This window comes from Megalops cyprinoides, chromosome 2 (genome assembly GCF_013368585.1).
Source record: "Megalops cyprinoides isolate fMegCyp1 chromosome 2, fMegCyp1.pri, whole genome shotgun sequence".
NCBI lineage: Eukaryota > Metazoa > Chordata > Actinopteri > Elopiformes > Megalopidae > Megalops > Megalops cyprinoides.
In genome coordinates this window covers 47,908,455-47,924,033 of record NC_050584.1, presented here as the reverse complement: position 1 = coordinate 47,924,033, position 15,579 = coordinate 47,908,455, and the positions used below count along the sequence as shown (strand labels likewise).

The following is a 15,579-nucleotide window of genomic DNA, read 5'->3' as shown; positions in this document are numbered from 1 at the left end:
TTTAGTTTATTTTTTGGATAGGGAAATGACTATGCTGACAGATATTTGCTCAGTTATTGCAGTAATTCTACTGATTTTTTTTAGTTGAGGTATATTACTAACTCTACATGAATTCATATTTTATTCTTAATCAATTTATACTAGATGCAAGTTTCTGCATATCAACAGCACAGTGTAATTTTGCCTGAAGTGATCGGTCACTTTAAGCACAAACTTGTTTTCGTACACAATGTTATTGTGTGGGAGAAACACTGAAACAGTTACGAAACACTTAAATGCTATGCAATTTACACACCAAATCAGTAGCTCTCTCACACCATTGGAAATACTACATGTTTCCCATAAAAGGAGTAATTAGACTACTGGTTATTCTGGCAGCTGTGTCTCACACAATTCATTACCGCTCCTTACAGAGTCAGCAGAGATATAAATTACACAGGGCTTTGTTTGAACTACATTACAACCAATTCATGGGTTTGAAATGCCCATCAGCTTGGCAGTCAGTCAATGTTTTGGAACAGATATTCTGATTCATTTTCATCATTTCCACAATAACGATTTTTAATGAATGCTTGCATGAGCAAAAGAATAAGAGTTTGGTGAGGATGTTTTTCATATTAGTTTGACAACAGATGATGCGACCTGAATGCGAATGGGAGGAGACTAAGTGGTCGGGGCCCGCTGACTGAGCAGCACTGCTCTGGGGCCACAGTGACAGCTTAGTCCTGAGGGACGCAAAGCCACTTCTCAGCCTGAGACAGGGAGGTCACAGCAGACAGCCAGGGCAGGAAGATAGAGCCGCAACACAATGGAGCTTTAACCACTACGCTCAAAGGATAGGGCCGGCAGCACATGAAACCAGCATGGAGAACACTCTTCTGTCTGTGCAGTGTCCCTAGCCACCAGTCATGCCTCTAAAAAGGCCAAGTCATGTATTTTAGTGTATTCAAACCACTCACTTCCAGTTTAACAGGAAAATTGGGCATCCTGCTTTATTAAGGTGATATACTCAAACCGATACATGCGAAGTATAAAGTAAAATATCAATCCCCACCCCCTAACACCTGATACATGTATTACTTGCTGTTGATTTTATGAGTAGTATCACGATATGTTTTGAATTCTATAATCTAGTGAGTGTGATACATGGTAGTATACTTGGCTTCCCTTGTCTAGTCAGATTGCATAAGTTAATTTAGGGTAGGGCTTGAATAGTGTTATGCTCACAGCCAGTTTTCTGGGAGTGCTGTTAGCCTGGTCTGACACTGGTGCTCATTTAACTTGAATAGATACACTTCTGTTCTTTTGTGCTTGAAGTCGCTCCGGATAAAAGCAACTGCTAAATGAATGTAATGTAATGTAATGTAAAATATACATACATCATAAACACCAACAGCTCACATTCCAGAAGAGAACACTCTAGTTGTACATTGAGGTGAGAACATATTCAGGTGAACCTGGCTTTGTTTGTCTTTGCTCAAAGTTGTCTGCAAGTTGGCTAAACAAACTGTGCCCTCCAAGTGGAAATGGGACATTGAGGGACACAGAATGCCTTTCCGCTGCCATGCTGGTATAATTAATCGAGACTTGAATGGAGGCTCAGAGGGGGGAACAGGCGGAGGAAATACACCACAGCGGCAGATTGCAGCCTGTGCCAGCCTCGCCGGTGCCAAACGGCCAGCCCTGGTGCCTAGCCAGGAAAGGTGTCAAAATGAGAGCGGGGTGAACCATAAAGTAGACGCAGTGTTTAATTGCTGTCCTGAGAATATCCTGCAAAGGCTTCACGTGTGGAGAGACACGACTGAGTAAGCACACATAGCACTTCACCGCAAACACGCCGCATTGGTGCCATCTCATTAAGCATGAAGTAATATACAGTAGCATGACAGTCAAAGACTGATATGTTTAAGGAACGTAAACCTGTGTGACCCTACATGCAATGTGTGAAAGCGCTGCAAGTGTCATTTCAGAATTTGCAGGTTGTGTAAGTCCACAGCAGGCATCAGGTTGACGGACATTACATGCCATGGCCTCTGAACCAAGCTCCCACTTTGTTTTCACCCTGCATTTAGGAATTTAGAAAACTAAATTGGCATGAAATTTGAGGAGCTTTTTTCCCCAGAAAATATATGGTAAAGCATAGCACTTGATACTTATTTAAAAGGGTGTATGTAAAAAATGTTAGAGCATGGTTGAAGGTCATGTTCAATACATTAATTTTCTGTACATTTTAAAACCAGGTTTGGCAGGAGCTTTTTAAGGATGATCTGTGAGTAAAAATTGCTGTAGCTGTGAACCCTGAATCCACATAACAAACATGCGTATGTTGAAACTTACTTATTTGTACCAATCTGAAAATGTGATTTTGTGAAGTAAGCCTGTCTGCTCATTCTAGTGCTTGAATGACATCCTCTGGCAGTTGGAGGGATGTTTCCATTTCCAGTCCTGGGCTTTCAGCACCACTGAGTCTCCAGTGAGAAGGGAAACATGTTTGCTATGCAGTGCAGATCGTCTGCAGTTCCCATCGTGGGACCCAGCAATGAAGAGACATGAGATCGCAATATCTGCACTGCAGCATTACATTCAATGCATTTACTGAGCTCTACATGAATGGCCAGGTATGAGATAATAATTCTGTCAGTGTTTTTTTTTATTCCATCATCTTCCTTTATATCTGTCAGTCAGCTTAGCAACACAGCAGGAACAACCAACATCCAGATTTTGAACACACCCTACTTCAGGATCAGCGAGCTACTGCAGTAAATGGCTCAACAGTCCAGGTAGTTTACAGTACAATAGCTGACCAAATTTTTCAGCAAGTCTGCATGCGCCCAGATCCATTCACATTCTCCATTCTCATTGAATACGGCAAGCCATCTTCAGCTCTGGAGGAAAGGAAGAAAACAGTCACTGCTGAGCCCTGACATGAATAAGAGGCTGATGGGGGCACAGGGATGCCAGGAGTGTGGGTGTTAAGGAAGAAACGCCAATAGCAGCTCCAGCACCACACCACCCTGCGTGCTCCCTCTACAGGGAGTCCAGCCACTCTCTCTACTCTACTGAGGTGTAGCTGTGTTCCATCTGCCGGTGTTGCCATGGAGACCGGTCCCACTGATCTACATGAAAGATCATAGGGTGGGATCTGCTAGGCTGCTCTATTAGCATGACTCAAACATCATCCGCGGCACCAACCAGCCGAGTGTCTTCCTCCAGATATGATTAATGCTCATTAAATTTCTCTCTGTGGGTAGAAATTCTTTGCAGACAATACATATCCACCCCCAGGTTCCTCTCTGTTCTGCATTCCAAAGTTGTACAGAAATGGAGCACAAGACTGCTGATAATTAACTGTAATATACAAGCTATGCAAGCTATCTTTTTCTAAGGAAGCTTTAGTAATCATCTGAATCTGTCATCATTGGAAAGTAGCCTGGTCTCAAGATGTTTGTTTGAAGGGTATTCACAATCAAAGGAGCACAACAACATGACATGAATACCCTTTGTGTGCCCTTTGATTTGTGATGGTGCATAACCCTGAACCCTGACCACAATCTTACCTGTTATTCATATTACCAAGTGGCCATTTGCAACTGATGCTTCATATGGTACACCATTAGAAATGTCAGAGGAACATTTTGTCAGGATCTTACTAAAGTTTGTCAAAAAAACATTGTGTTATTTTCTAATGAGAGCTTCTGAGCATTCAATGATTATTCCAGCCTGTGAGGCTTGTATACAGGCATGTAAATGGCACCAGACTGGCATTATCCAAATGTCATGATGCTGATCAACATTTCAGGCCATTGCTGTCAGAGCCAAATCAGCCCCTGAGGGTCTGTCCTTAATCCTTTTACTTGAAGAACATTAAAACCTTCACTCATCAGAGATAAATAGGAACACTTAAACACACATGCACATTCACAGCTGGGCTTCACTGTGCACCATAGCATTAATTTAACGCAGAGGAATCACAGACATAATGTCATCCGCACGAAGCCCAATTCATCAAGACATTGATTACGTGAGTGAGTTTCGTCAGTAGAGCACACACTTTGCTCTAATGAAAGGCCCACTGAAGTGCTTAATATTATATTTTACACAAATTCAGGCTCTCATCTATTCAATGGTACTATTGGGTAAAGCCTGCAATCCACTTAACCATTACTCCACCCTGCTGCCTAGGTGATGAAGATACATCGCAGATGATCCCACGACTTCCAACAGGCTAGAATTTAAACTACCCAAATCTGGACAAATGAAATCTGAAGGAGAGCTTTCATTCTAACGATTAAGAGGTCAAAGACCACAGATCACAGAAGGTCTTTTGGAGTGGAATATTTCCTTTGTACAGTGTGTGGCTACACGAGTCCTCTATTCCTGACAGTACGACATGCAGTATTGCACTCCTTCCAGGAATCTTCTTCATGGAAGGTCACCTCAAAGCACGCACTCCGAGTAACGTTCTTCTCTGGAGACACTCACAACATCATCTTGGCAAAGATACATTAAATGCATATCACAGGAGGTGCCAGCATCAATACCAACAAGAAGACATAAATGTGAACGCACCTCTGACAGATCAGAAGTGGGGCTTCAACTGCGATCTGACAGCAAAGGGTTTCATTGATTACACCGGACCCCCTGAGGCTCAATCATACGTTAGCACGTTGGCTCTCACTTTCAGGGAAGTGCCACATGTGAGCCTTTTCTGCTGATTGATGCTGTAACGGTTTCTGTCTCTACCGCTCCCTGTCACACTTGCTCTGTGTCAGCCCTGTGGGAGCTGGTACTCTCCCTGACTGACATGTTGCTGTTTCAGCTGTTGTGCTTCAGCTGGGGTGTCCATGGCAACTAAGTGGCCGAGTAAACATAGTGGGATCTTGACTTTGATGCCTTTGAAATACAGCAGCTTTCTGACGCGAAATAAAGAGAAGTAGTGACCTCTTTGAATAATCAGGAACTCTGAGTCCTCCTGAGAGTAACAATATATTTTTCTACCTCTTACATGTCTTTAAGAAAATTATTACTAGATATTTTATTTAATTACCAAATTCCCTTCTAAGGATTCCCTTAAATTACCTTTTGGGATGCTTTCCTTGCCTAAACATACAACAGAAATCATGAAACAGAACCACAGTCCTTCTAGTTATAAATCCAGCTCCACTATCCTACTTTGTTAGCATTAGCTACTGTTTCCATCTTTTCTTTCTTTCCAGGGGGAAGGACTCCCGAAATGGTCACAAAAAGAACAAATATTTGCAAGTGGTCTTGAGAGAAATGTACAGTTGGATATTGCTGGGTATCAGGAGCAGGGAACACAGTAATCTCCCAGCCACTCTCTTCCCTGAGGATGAGAGGGAAGGCGCTAATGAGAACACCTGGTCAAATGGCTGAGAGCGAGAAATGTTCCTGTGACGCTCGGCGAGACTCCCCGCAGCACTCCTCCGGAAAAGTGGATCACATTCACTCGCTCAAGAGTGTCTCCTTTTCACTCAGGCTGACGAACGGCTTTAAAACGCAAACTGGGAACCATGTAAAGTCCCAGAATTTAACTAGAATATTGGCTATTGTGGGGGTTTTCAGAACCATTCTGTATCCCGAGAGAGGCAGTTTATTTGCACAATATTTGGTGTGATGAGGCACCACCACCCAAGAAGGAAATTAAATTTCATCTAGGTAGGTTCATCAAACTAACTGCTCACAATACAATATTTGAGACCAGACTGATATGCAAATAGAAGACACTAGGTAGATTTGATTACCTGAAATTTACTAAAAGCCAGAACTGGCCCTTGGACCTGCATGCAACAAATTACGAATCATAAGATGAAGGCCCCGTATTGACAAATGCTGCTCCAAATTCAGCTTCAGGCTATTCCTCATTTATTTCTAGCTTGATGAATGTTGCAAGTCTTGATGAGCCTGTGCATACATAATTTTTCATGTTTTTTCCAAGTCTCTCACAATAATCTCACAATTAACACTGCTTATAATGGCATGCTCTGTAAAAAAACAATTCCTGTTAAAAAAACAGTCATTTGAAATGAATAATAATCCTGTTGCCACAAATCTAAAGCAGCATTCACACATTCTTCAAATGCTTTCTGCTACAGTACTGGTTCAAACTTATAACTGCACACATAGTCTTCTACTGCTGGAGCAAGGACACTACCTGTTCAAGCCAACATCTTAACTTCAGATAGGGTACATGGCAATCACAACCGATTTGCGATCTTGAAGTTCAGTTTTGCACTGTAACATAATGAAAACCAGCATAGCCATGAATGGATTCTGTTTTTGCTGGTTTCATAATTTTGACCAAATGAAGGTTAAAAAACAAGACAAAGTGTTTCCCTGTAGGAACACGCTGCCACTAAAAGATATAGATGAAGACTAAACAGTTTTAAGTGTGTGGTTATGCGACCTTTACATTATGAAACACCCAGAATTGTGTTGTATAATTTTACTTTTCATTTTTTAAGCATTTCTGCTGATAAGTTTTACATTTATCCTCAACATACAGCCCAAATAAAAGGCAAGACAATTCTTAAATTTATTCTTATTCTCAGTCTTACATGTACCATCATATTAATGACAAAGCCCACAGACACATCAATAATAATGACAAAAAATGCGAGCCTCTTCAGCAATCACTGGTAAAAAAGGATTAGTTTTGCTACAGCACACATTAGTCACACTCCAAATCATGTCTGTTCTTGTGTTCAACACCCGAAGGACAGAAGTGGGAGTACGTAAGGTGACTAAACCATCCAATGGCAGCTTCCCCCCAAAATGAAATTACTCCATGCCCCAATTGCAAAGCAGAAGAGAAGCGAATACTGACAGACAACCATTAATACTGACATTTAAAATGCACTTTTTAGAAAATTAAAGTTGGATTTACAGCCTGACTCTTGCTGAAACTTCACTGAGAGGTCACGGCCCTCTTAAAATATTCTAGATTCAACTTTTTGATTCATGTATATCTGTCATCTGCAGTAACTCTCTCACTGTGATTTATGTGCAGCACACTCTGACAGACCAAAACCGTTGCATCACTGTGCATTTCAGTTCCTGGTGACTGTTGCCAACAGTTAAATAATCACATTGTCTCACATTCACTCTCCACTAGCCCTCAATAAGTCCATTAAAGCAAGTCAATAACTTGAAGTAGTGGACCCCCAATCATCATAGAATTACAGGACGCTATTAAACAACCAAGGGTATTCAGTGTGGATACTCAATGACCATGGCATCCACCCTTATCAGTCAACTTTACATATCCAGTCTATGACATTCTGCTCCAAAGCAAACACACAAAGAAACTGACTGCAAATGAAAAATAATACAAAAAAATCCCAGTTGGAAATGATGGAAATTTACTAACAGCTATGCAAACCCTTCAGGTTGACAAAAAAGAAAATGGAAAGCCAGCCCTGAACCATCATTCTCATGACTATGACTATACATACCGAATACTGCACAACCACCTTTACTCACCAAAGCGGCAAGAGGAAGGCCTTGAAGGTACGGTTGCCTACTTCTCTGGTGGTGAGACCAGAGTGAGCACGGCCCACTGGATGTCACTGACGAGAGGAGAAAGTTGACCGACACATTTGTCTTCGTTTGTTCCAATTGTCCAGCCTCATCTTCAACCTCCTATCCAAAAAAAAATCCCGCTGGGTTCTAGATTTACACGAGGTCTGTCATAGGATCATCCATGGTAATCAAGAAACTCCCGTCACGGTCTTCAGCCCTGATTTAGTGAGGAATAGATGTTACTTTCCAAGCACGAGTGGCTTCTGAGAAGAGAGGGGAGAGAAAGAAAACAGCAAGTGGCTTTATCCATAAACTGCATCATGACATTCATATGGAGATACAGGTCACCAAGCATGTATTTATCCAAAGCAACTTGCAGTTTATATCAAAAACCATTTTACACCTGGATGATAGATACTGAGCTGGTATTGCTTGTTTACAAAAGAAAGAAAATATCAGGGCAGGAACAGCAAAAAAATTTGAAAGCTATAGAGTGATCAAGGGGAGAAAAGACAACAACATTTGAGAAAAATGTTTCCAAGTGATAAAAATTTTACAAGGTATTGGAAAAAATGGCAACCAAAAAAGCAGTCTATGAGGAAGTAAAATAAAAGCCAGGGCCAAGAGAAAGGAGCTGGGGAATGCTTTGAACCCAAACCTACACCCTGCTTTTAAAGTGCCTATTGTTCAAGCCCTCATGTGAAATCTCCACAAGTACTCATCTCTCTGTGCTCGCGCTGACAAGCCAGCATTTCCAGCCCTTATTACGGAGCAGGTGGGCAATGCCTGCTGTGATGGCAACCAGATTTATTTCTCCAGGCATGACTGCTTTTAGAGTAGAAAAGATCTGAGAAAGGAAAGCATTCAAAGGCAATTGCGATTTATGTTCTTAACAACAGAAAGCCTTTGCCCACAGTTAAATGTCACACAAGCGAAGCAAAACTCAACTGTATTTTCTATTGTTTTAGTCAGAACACTCCAAAATACATGAATTACTCTCAAGTCAATAAATTTTGTCTACAAATGGTGAGGAATTAACTAGCTTGTCACTAAAGGAAACTAGACAAGATGTTTCTCTTCAAGGATATTTTATGCATATACTTATGGATGACAGGTACATCTGTACTTTTGCCTGTTTTTTAATGATTAGGATTAACAATCCTATTAGCTACTGTCAAAACTCATTTATCTGTATGTAAGAGAACTAGGCTGAAAGATTGCAAGTAAAAATCTGCAGCAGGATGCCGCTTTTGTACCCTTGAGGAAGGCACCTCACCTGAAATGCTTCAGATTACCCTTTCAGTTCAAATGAAAGCTATGTAAATCACCCTGAGTAAGGACATCTGCTAAGCAAACAAATAAAACATTACGACCTCTGGCAGATTTACGACAGTAGCAAGAGATACAGAGTTCTTACAATTGCGGTCTGGCATGAATCACAAAGACCCGTGTTTGGATGGCTTGCAGCCATGGCTTTTTAATATTATTTAGATGCAAGGAGCAAACAGATACTCAGCCAGCAGAGAAAGCTGCATACTATCCCACACCCTGCCACTCTCAGAATGTAAGATATTTTATATTGGTTACTGGAAGAAAAAAGGCATTAGATACATGGGTCACTGCTTTGAGCTTCTCTGACAACAAAAAAAAATATGCAGCTCATTCTGTGGTAGATGGTGTCCTCAGGTTTCCATCAATAACAATATTCCACCCCCATCCTTTGCGCCAGTTTTCCAGTCAGAAGGTCACTGTAAATTGAACCCTATCAATGGAGAAGCTTTTGTAAATTACAGTTTTAGTTCAAGCAAGCAGGCAGAACAAAGTCCTCTGGGGTGAACTACACTTACAATTATCTTTGTCCTTACACCATTGGTCAATGTATAAGTAAACTTACTGTCCAAGGAACAAGAATGACTCACAGATATGAAATGGAGTCTATTTCCAGCCCCAGCTTAGAGATGAACATGCTGATGTGAGCAGTAGTAGGGCCAGTACGCCATGCAGGCTTAAATCAATGAGACACAGCTATTTTCAGCAGCTTTATTCTCAATAATGCAAACCTTCACCCAAACAATTTAATTCCAGCCTCTCTGATTTAGTATTTACAGTGCATCGTCTATTCACACAACCTGTTGCCTCAGACTCAGCTCACGCCCGGGAGAGTATCAGCACTAGCAGCCTAAGACAGATCGCAGTGCTATTGCTACCTAATCATTAATACCTTGAGATCTCACAATGTCATTAATAATAAAGGTGCTGTGTGAGATTATGGTTTTGCTCATATTTTTCTGTTTGTGTTTTTAGTAGCCCAGAACGTCAATATGGGGTGTGAACTTTCAATTGTAATACACATGCCATTGTCTCTTAACCCAGCCTTGAACTTCCAATTCAGTCAATACAGACAAGCATCCTTCCTTATTGTGAAAACACGTAGATACACAGACACGCATAGGTATGCATACATACCCACACGTATGTATATATGTTTGAGTATACAGTAGCAATCAAATTGAAATAACATACGTGTGTGTGTGTGTGTGTGTGTGTGTGTGTGTTTGTGTGTCTTGGAAGAAAACATGCAGGATTTCTTTCAATTAGACAGGGAGGCACCCACGCCACCGCCATGATGGCAGTCAGGGATTTTGCACAAAAGAACTCAGGAATTCAACACAGACGCCTGGAGGGAATGCTGTCGCAGCTAAAGAGACCTACTTTCATCTAAAAGCTTCACATTGCTGTTCATTACTCTCTGAAGAATTCATTATTCTCACAAATGTCATAATATATTGGCTCCAGTGTTGCAAACACACTTGCTAATGAATCTCAGACAAGTGCTTTTAAAAAGAAAATTTAAATGTCAAAATTAACGTAATTTTATAGATATTCATCTACCGTTGATTGTTTTTGTGAGGTTTGTGCAGCATATTCACAATAATAAATTAATGCTTTCTCATGTTGATACTAAATAATAAAGAACAATACATTGTACATTTGTAGTAATCCTGATTTAACTGCATGAAATGATCTGGCTAAGATTAAAATGCCTTGCTGAATTTTCACATCCACACACTTGAGATCAGGGCCTGACAATGTATTTTAGTATACAGATAAGCAATACCACAAATGACTCCATGCGGAACCCCATTTCTGGACACTTCTTTTCAATCCTACACTGCTACCTAAAGTATTCTGCCATATATTCTGTCCTACGTGAACCTAATGAAAATGTTGCCCAAGAAACATCAGATTCCTCTTGAGAAAATCCGTCATCTCACACTGTTTAAGCAAATTAGCCTTGTCAGGATTACTCTTGTAGCTCAGCCCCAAAATTTCTACAGATAAGTGCTTTGGAGAGCCGAGTTACATTCATTTCCTTGCCACCTCCAAACAATCTTGCTTTTAGAAAGTATAGCAATCAAGTAGCAATCAAGTTGGAATAAAGACGCATTAAGGTATTATTTAAGGCCTTAAAATGCATCTTCAGTTTCCCAGTTCCCTGAAATAAAAAAGCAAATTTTCACCACTTTAGTGCAAACACCTCTGCTGCACGTTTTCCCAGTAGGAAAACAGCAATTGGTAAAACCACAGTAAGACTGCCAAGTATTTTACCTAGACTGTTTATTATAAATATTTTTGTTCCACCAGATATAATTCAAACTTTTCCTGTCCATAATAACATAATCACTTGGGAGTCACTTTACCATCTGAATGGTGAGGTTGTGTCCACAGTGTGGAGAAGATATACTAGCTCTATCGAATAAGTGTGTGTGTGTGTGTGTGTGTGTGTGTGTATGAGAGAAGGTTGAGGACATAATAGTGAGCCAGGAGGCAGCTCCATAATCCCAAACGGGACCGTCTCTCATTGCTACCTTAAAGATTAAATGCTACAGTGTGTTGACCCAGCAGCAGCTGGAGCTGACCAGCCAGTGTCGTCCACCTCAGCCACAGCCATGATTTGGGGGCAGCACTGCCCATATGGGCCACTTGCACCGCCCCCTGCCAGCAGCTGGCAGGCAGCAGCGCTCACAGCCTCTCCCAGGGCAGGGGGAGGGGCTGTGTGTTTATGGGTCCCTGTGGCGGACGGGGGCGGGCTGATGAATTTGGCTTGACTGCGGGAGTTAAATCACAGCCACCTGAGGGGAGCCAAGCGGGCCGATCAATCGGTAGAGAGAGAGCGAGAGGGTGAGGGGGCCGCAGCTACACATTCCCGGCTCAGGCTCATTCACTTTACTTAATGGGTTGATTTGTGTTCGTATAGACTCAGAGAAGCTCAGGGAAAAGACGGGCAACTTCATCACCAATCAGTAATGTCATGCTGAGACAGAGCATTCTGGCTGAACAATCTGTGGTAAAGTCCTTGGAGCCTGTATCACAGACATATCAAGAAAAGAGACTTTACAATGGATGAATTTACAATGAAGGGCTCTTGGTATTGTACAAATAAAGTGTATACGCTTCAGGAACTGTATGTTGAGCCCTCCACTACTGTCTATCGCACCACTACATTTTAAGGTCACTGGAACAAGGTGAATCTATCTATAATGAACCTGTCATATTTCCTCTAAGAAACTACTGTTACATAGCTCTGTCCTTCCAGATTCCTTGCTTCATTTAGTTAAATTCAATGAAAAGGTAATCCAAAGTTCACAAAACTAGAAAAATATATATTTCCTGCCTCTCTGTTGCACACATCTGCTCTGCTTATAGTAAATGACTACCTTAATATACAGTAGGATCTACGATGAAAAAAGCAAGTGTCTTCATAACTCTCCTAGTGAAACTCAATTAGTTGCACTAGGATAAAAGAAAATTACTATGTACTGTTTGCTTTCAGTATACCCTGAGTGACGATATGAGAAGATATGGCACCACACTCTGCCTACCTACAGCCTAGAATGGCATGGTGCAAATAAAACAGAAATGAATTAATAAAACACAGAGAGAGAAAAGTAGAGCAGTAGTCCCTCAGGTCCTTTATTTCTGGGACACACCATCAACATCTCTTACATCGAGGACTTGCAGCTTGTGAAGGGACTCCTCTAGGCCTGACATGCATGTTATTTACAGAGCACAAGGGAGAGAATTGGTGCATCCCTCTGTCTGTATCTTCCAACCTCACAGTAAATGGGAAGACAGAGATGACCATTTTGACATGATAGTGAGACAAAGTGAATCCCAAAAAGGGGCAGGTACACAGGGCTACTCACAGACAGCATTGTGTCGCTGCACCTGCCTCAAGCCTTCCTGCATTCATATTTTTCCTGCCAAGATGACCTGGTTTCAGCTCAGTGCTACTCCCTCACCGCAGTTCACACACAGTGAAATGAAGTTTGGTCATGAGGCCCCAATGGGGGAGAAAGGGGTTCTCTCCTGCTGTGTTCCACCAAAGGACGCAGAGACTCACAGAGGTGCAGAGTACGATGGTTTATGAGGACTAGGATTTCCAGTCAGTGAGCAGGGCGTCCAGAGGGAGCATCCCTTGTCACCACGTCTCTCTCCTTCTCTCTCTCTCGCTCTCTCTCTCTCTCTCTCTCCCTCTCACTACAAGTGTGTTGCTCTTTCATTCAACACACTCATTGTACACTTACTCCCCAGGTCACAGACCTTGAGTTTTACAGCACAAGCAAGGCTCACTAATTTTATCACTATTCTGTATGACGTGCCATATGGATAGGTGCTGATGTAAGTGTATGATGTAAGTGAAAAGTAAATGTGTGAGTGATTACCAGCACACTGCAATCACTGCACATTTATGAAGAAAAAAGGACAATACTTCAGCCCAAAACGGATCTTCACCTGTGCATGACTGGTTTACATTTCCAAAATGTAAACCAGGTTAAAGGATAGAGGGGGAAATTTCATGTGTCATTGGCATTACATCTTGACCTTTAATATGAGTCCCGGCTAGATTCTAATAACAAAATCAACACTGCAAATTACAGAAAAAGAATAAATTCCTACATGGGTTAATCCCCAGGGGTACAGAATGCCATGCAATTCAACAAGTTATACTCTTTAAACCCTGCTGATCCATCAGGGTCTCTGTCCATCTAAAGTTATTTTTGTCACTTCTTTTTCATGTAATGTCACTTCTGAATAGAGGCTGAAGTAGTTTGTTTGAAAGGCTGTTAAATCTTGTAGGTTTTAAGGATGTGAAAATCTTCAAACAAAACAGTTTAAGCTGTGAATTCATCTTGATGACTCATTTATGGTTTTTTTTCATTAGCTAGCTTGACCTGTGGGCCAACAGCCCCAGTGAGCACAACTTTGTCTTAAAAAATCAACTGTGTGTCCTTACACTACATTGAGTCGTATGTACCTACAGATGGACATCAAGAGTCCACCCATTGTCCACCCCCTACCCCTTCTCATGGTGGTAAAAATCTAGTAACAATAACTAAATTTAGCGATTCAGCTGAAAGAAAAAAACACTAGTACCTGGGCACTTAGTATCATCTAGCCAGGTGAAACAATCAGTTCCAGCTAACAGACGTATATCTCCTGTGTGATAACATAGCAATAATATTCAGTAGTCCCACACCTCTGTGTTTTACCATTTTTATTCACATTTGGCTGCTCAGCACGGGGACAAAAGGCCCCATTGTGAATACAATTAAAATGAAAGCTCTCCCTCCTTCTCCCACGCAGTGAGTGATGTCTCCATCTGGCTGGACACGTTCAGTTTTTACTTTAAAAGAGCAGTGCTATTTGAGGACATTGCACAATTTACTTGGCATTGTGGCAGACTACTTCCAAAATTATCAGTTACATACTGTCAGATATACTTGTGCCAATCTTAGCGTAACCATCCCATGATCATATTGAGTACTGACTAGCCTGGAGAGACCAGTCTTCACAAAAGACCCACCCACAGTTGGCTGCAAGAGGAATTTCTTAGCATGGCCATGTTTAAGTATATGTGGGTACATATGAAGGAGACAAGCCTTTAAGTACTGGTGGAGCTTCTGAATAGAGTACGCCAACCCTGCATAATTTAGTATGTGTCTGTGATAAGGCCATACAGTTACACTAGATTCTATTGTGAGATTCTGTGCATGTTCTTTAAAAGTCTTATTCTATTTCAGAAAATGCCTTTTGAATCAGAATTTATTTAATTATGCTCTTTAAAGTCAACGAAATACAGAAGCCAGAGCTTCGCCCTCAGAAATTGTTTCAATGTTATCACTTTAGCCATTTACAGGTCTGTTTCTGTCTAATGTTTAAAATGTCAGCATTAGCTAGGCATGTACACAGTGATACATGTTTTAAAGTCAAATCAGCACTTACATGATTTTAACACACTTTCAAGCATAGAATACCTCTTTAAAATTTAAACAACTTGGCATGAGCAAAAGTTAGATAAATGTCTTTCAGAAAGGCCCAGGGGTGTCCAGGCATCCCAGAATGCGTCACACTGGCCTACTTGGGTATTTCTGTTCATTTTCTAACTGCAACACTTAGTTATACCCTTTCAATAAATGACTACATAAATAAGTGTATGAATACAGCACTATGTAAATGTATTCAAAATGGAGCAAACACTATTCCATGTGAGTAAACTGTTCTTTATTGCTACAATGCACTAAAATATATAACAAATATATAGACCTGTTAACTACTATGATGTATCCAGTATTTTCAAACACATTGAATCACAACATTTTGCCATTTTTTGTTTGATTTATGTGATGTGAAATAAAAGGAAAAATTTCAAGAAATTTCTTACTGCTTGAAGACACTACCAAAATAGATACCATAACAACTGTACTCATAATAGGGCCATAAACTCCAACTGCAAGAATGATTATTGTTTTTCAGGGGCAGTTCTGAATGTGCTATCACATTTTACAGACACTTATAGATCACTGTTGTTGCTCTTTCACACAGTAACAATCAGTACTGTGATACAGTTTTAGAGTTACATCCGATCAGAGCAGAAAGCCGCAATTGCTTTTCATTGCCATTTTCTCACTATCATTGAAGCAGTTCATCTTCCTTCATGGTGTAAGAATGGCTTTGTTCTACTGAATGTGCTTGACA

The 15,579-nt window shown here is 41.0% G+C and overlaps 1 protein-coding gene across 6 annotated transcripts in view; it reads right to left on the bottom strand.

Annotated features, from left to right (window-relative positions):
* lrrc7 (leucine rich repeat containing 7) overlaps window positions 1–7,631 on the bottom strand; it is a 100,871-nt gene extending 93,240 nt beyond the window's left edge. For 2 of the 6 annotated variants that reach the window (XM_036520732.1, XM_036520733.1), the window contains exon 1: window positions 7,501–7,630. The gene's annotated coding sequence lies outside the window, so the exon portion shown is untranslated. Of the gene's footprint in view, window positions 1–7,500 lie in introns of all 6 variants that reach the window. The other 4 variants (XM_036520734.1, XM_036520736.1, XM_036520735.1 and 1 more) reach the window with 3 other exon arrangements.
* Window positions 7,632–15,579: the final 7,948 nt, after the last annotated feature.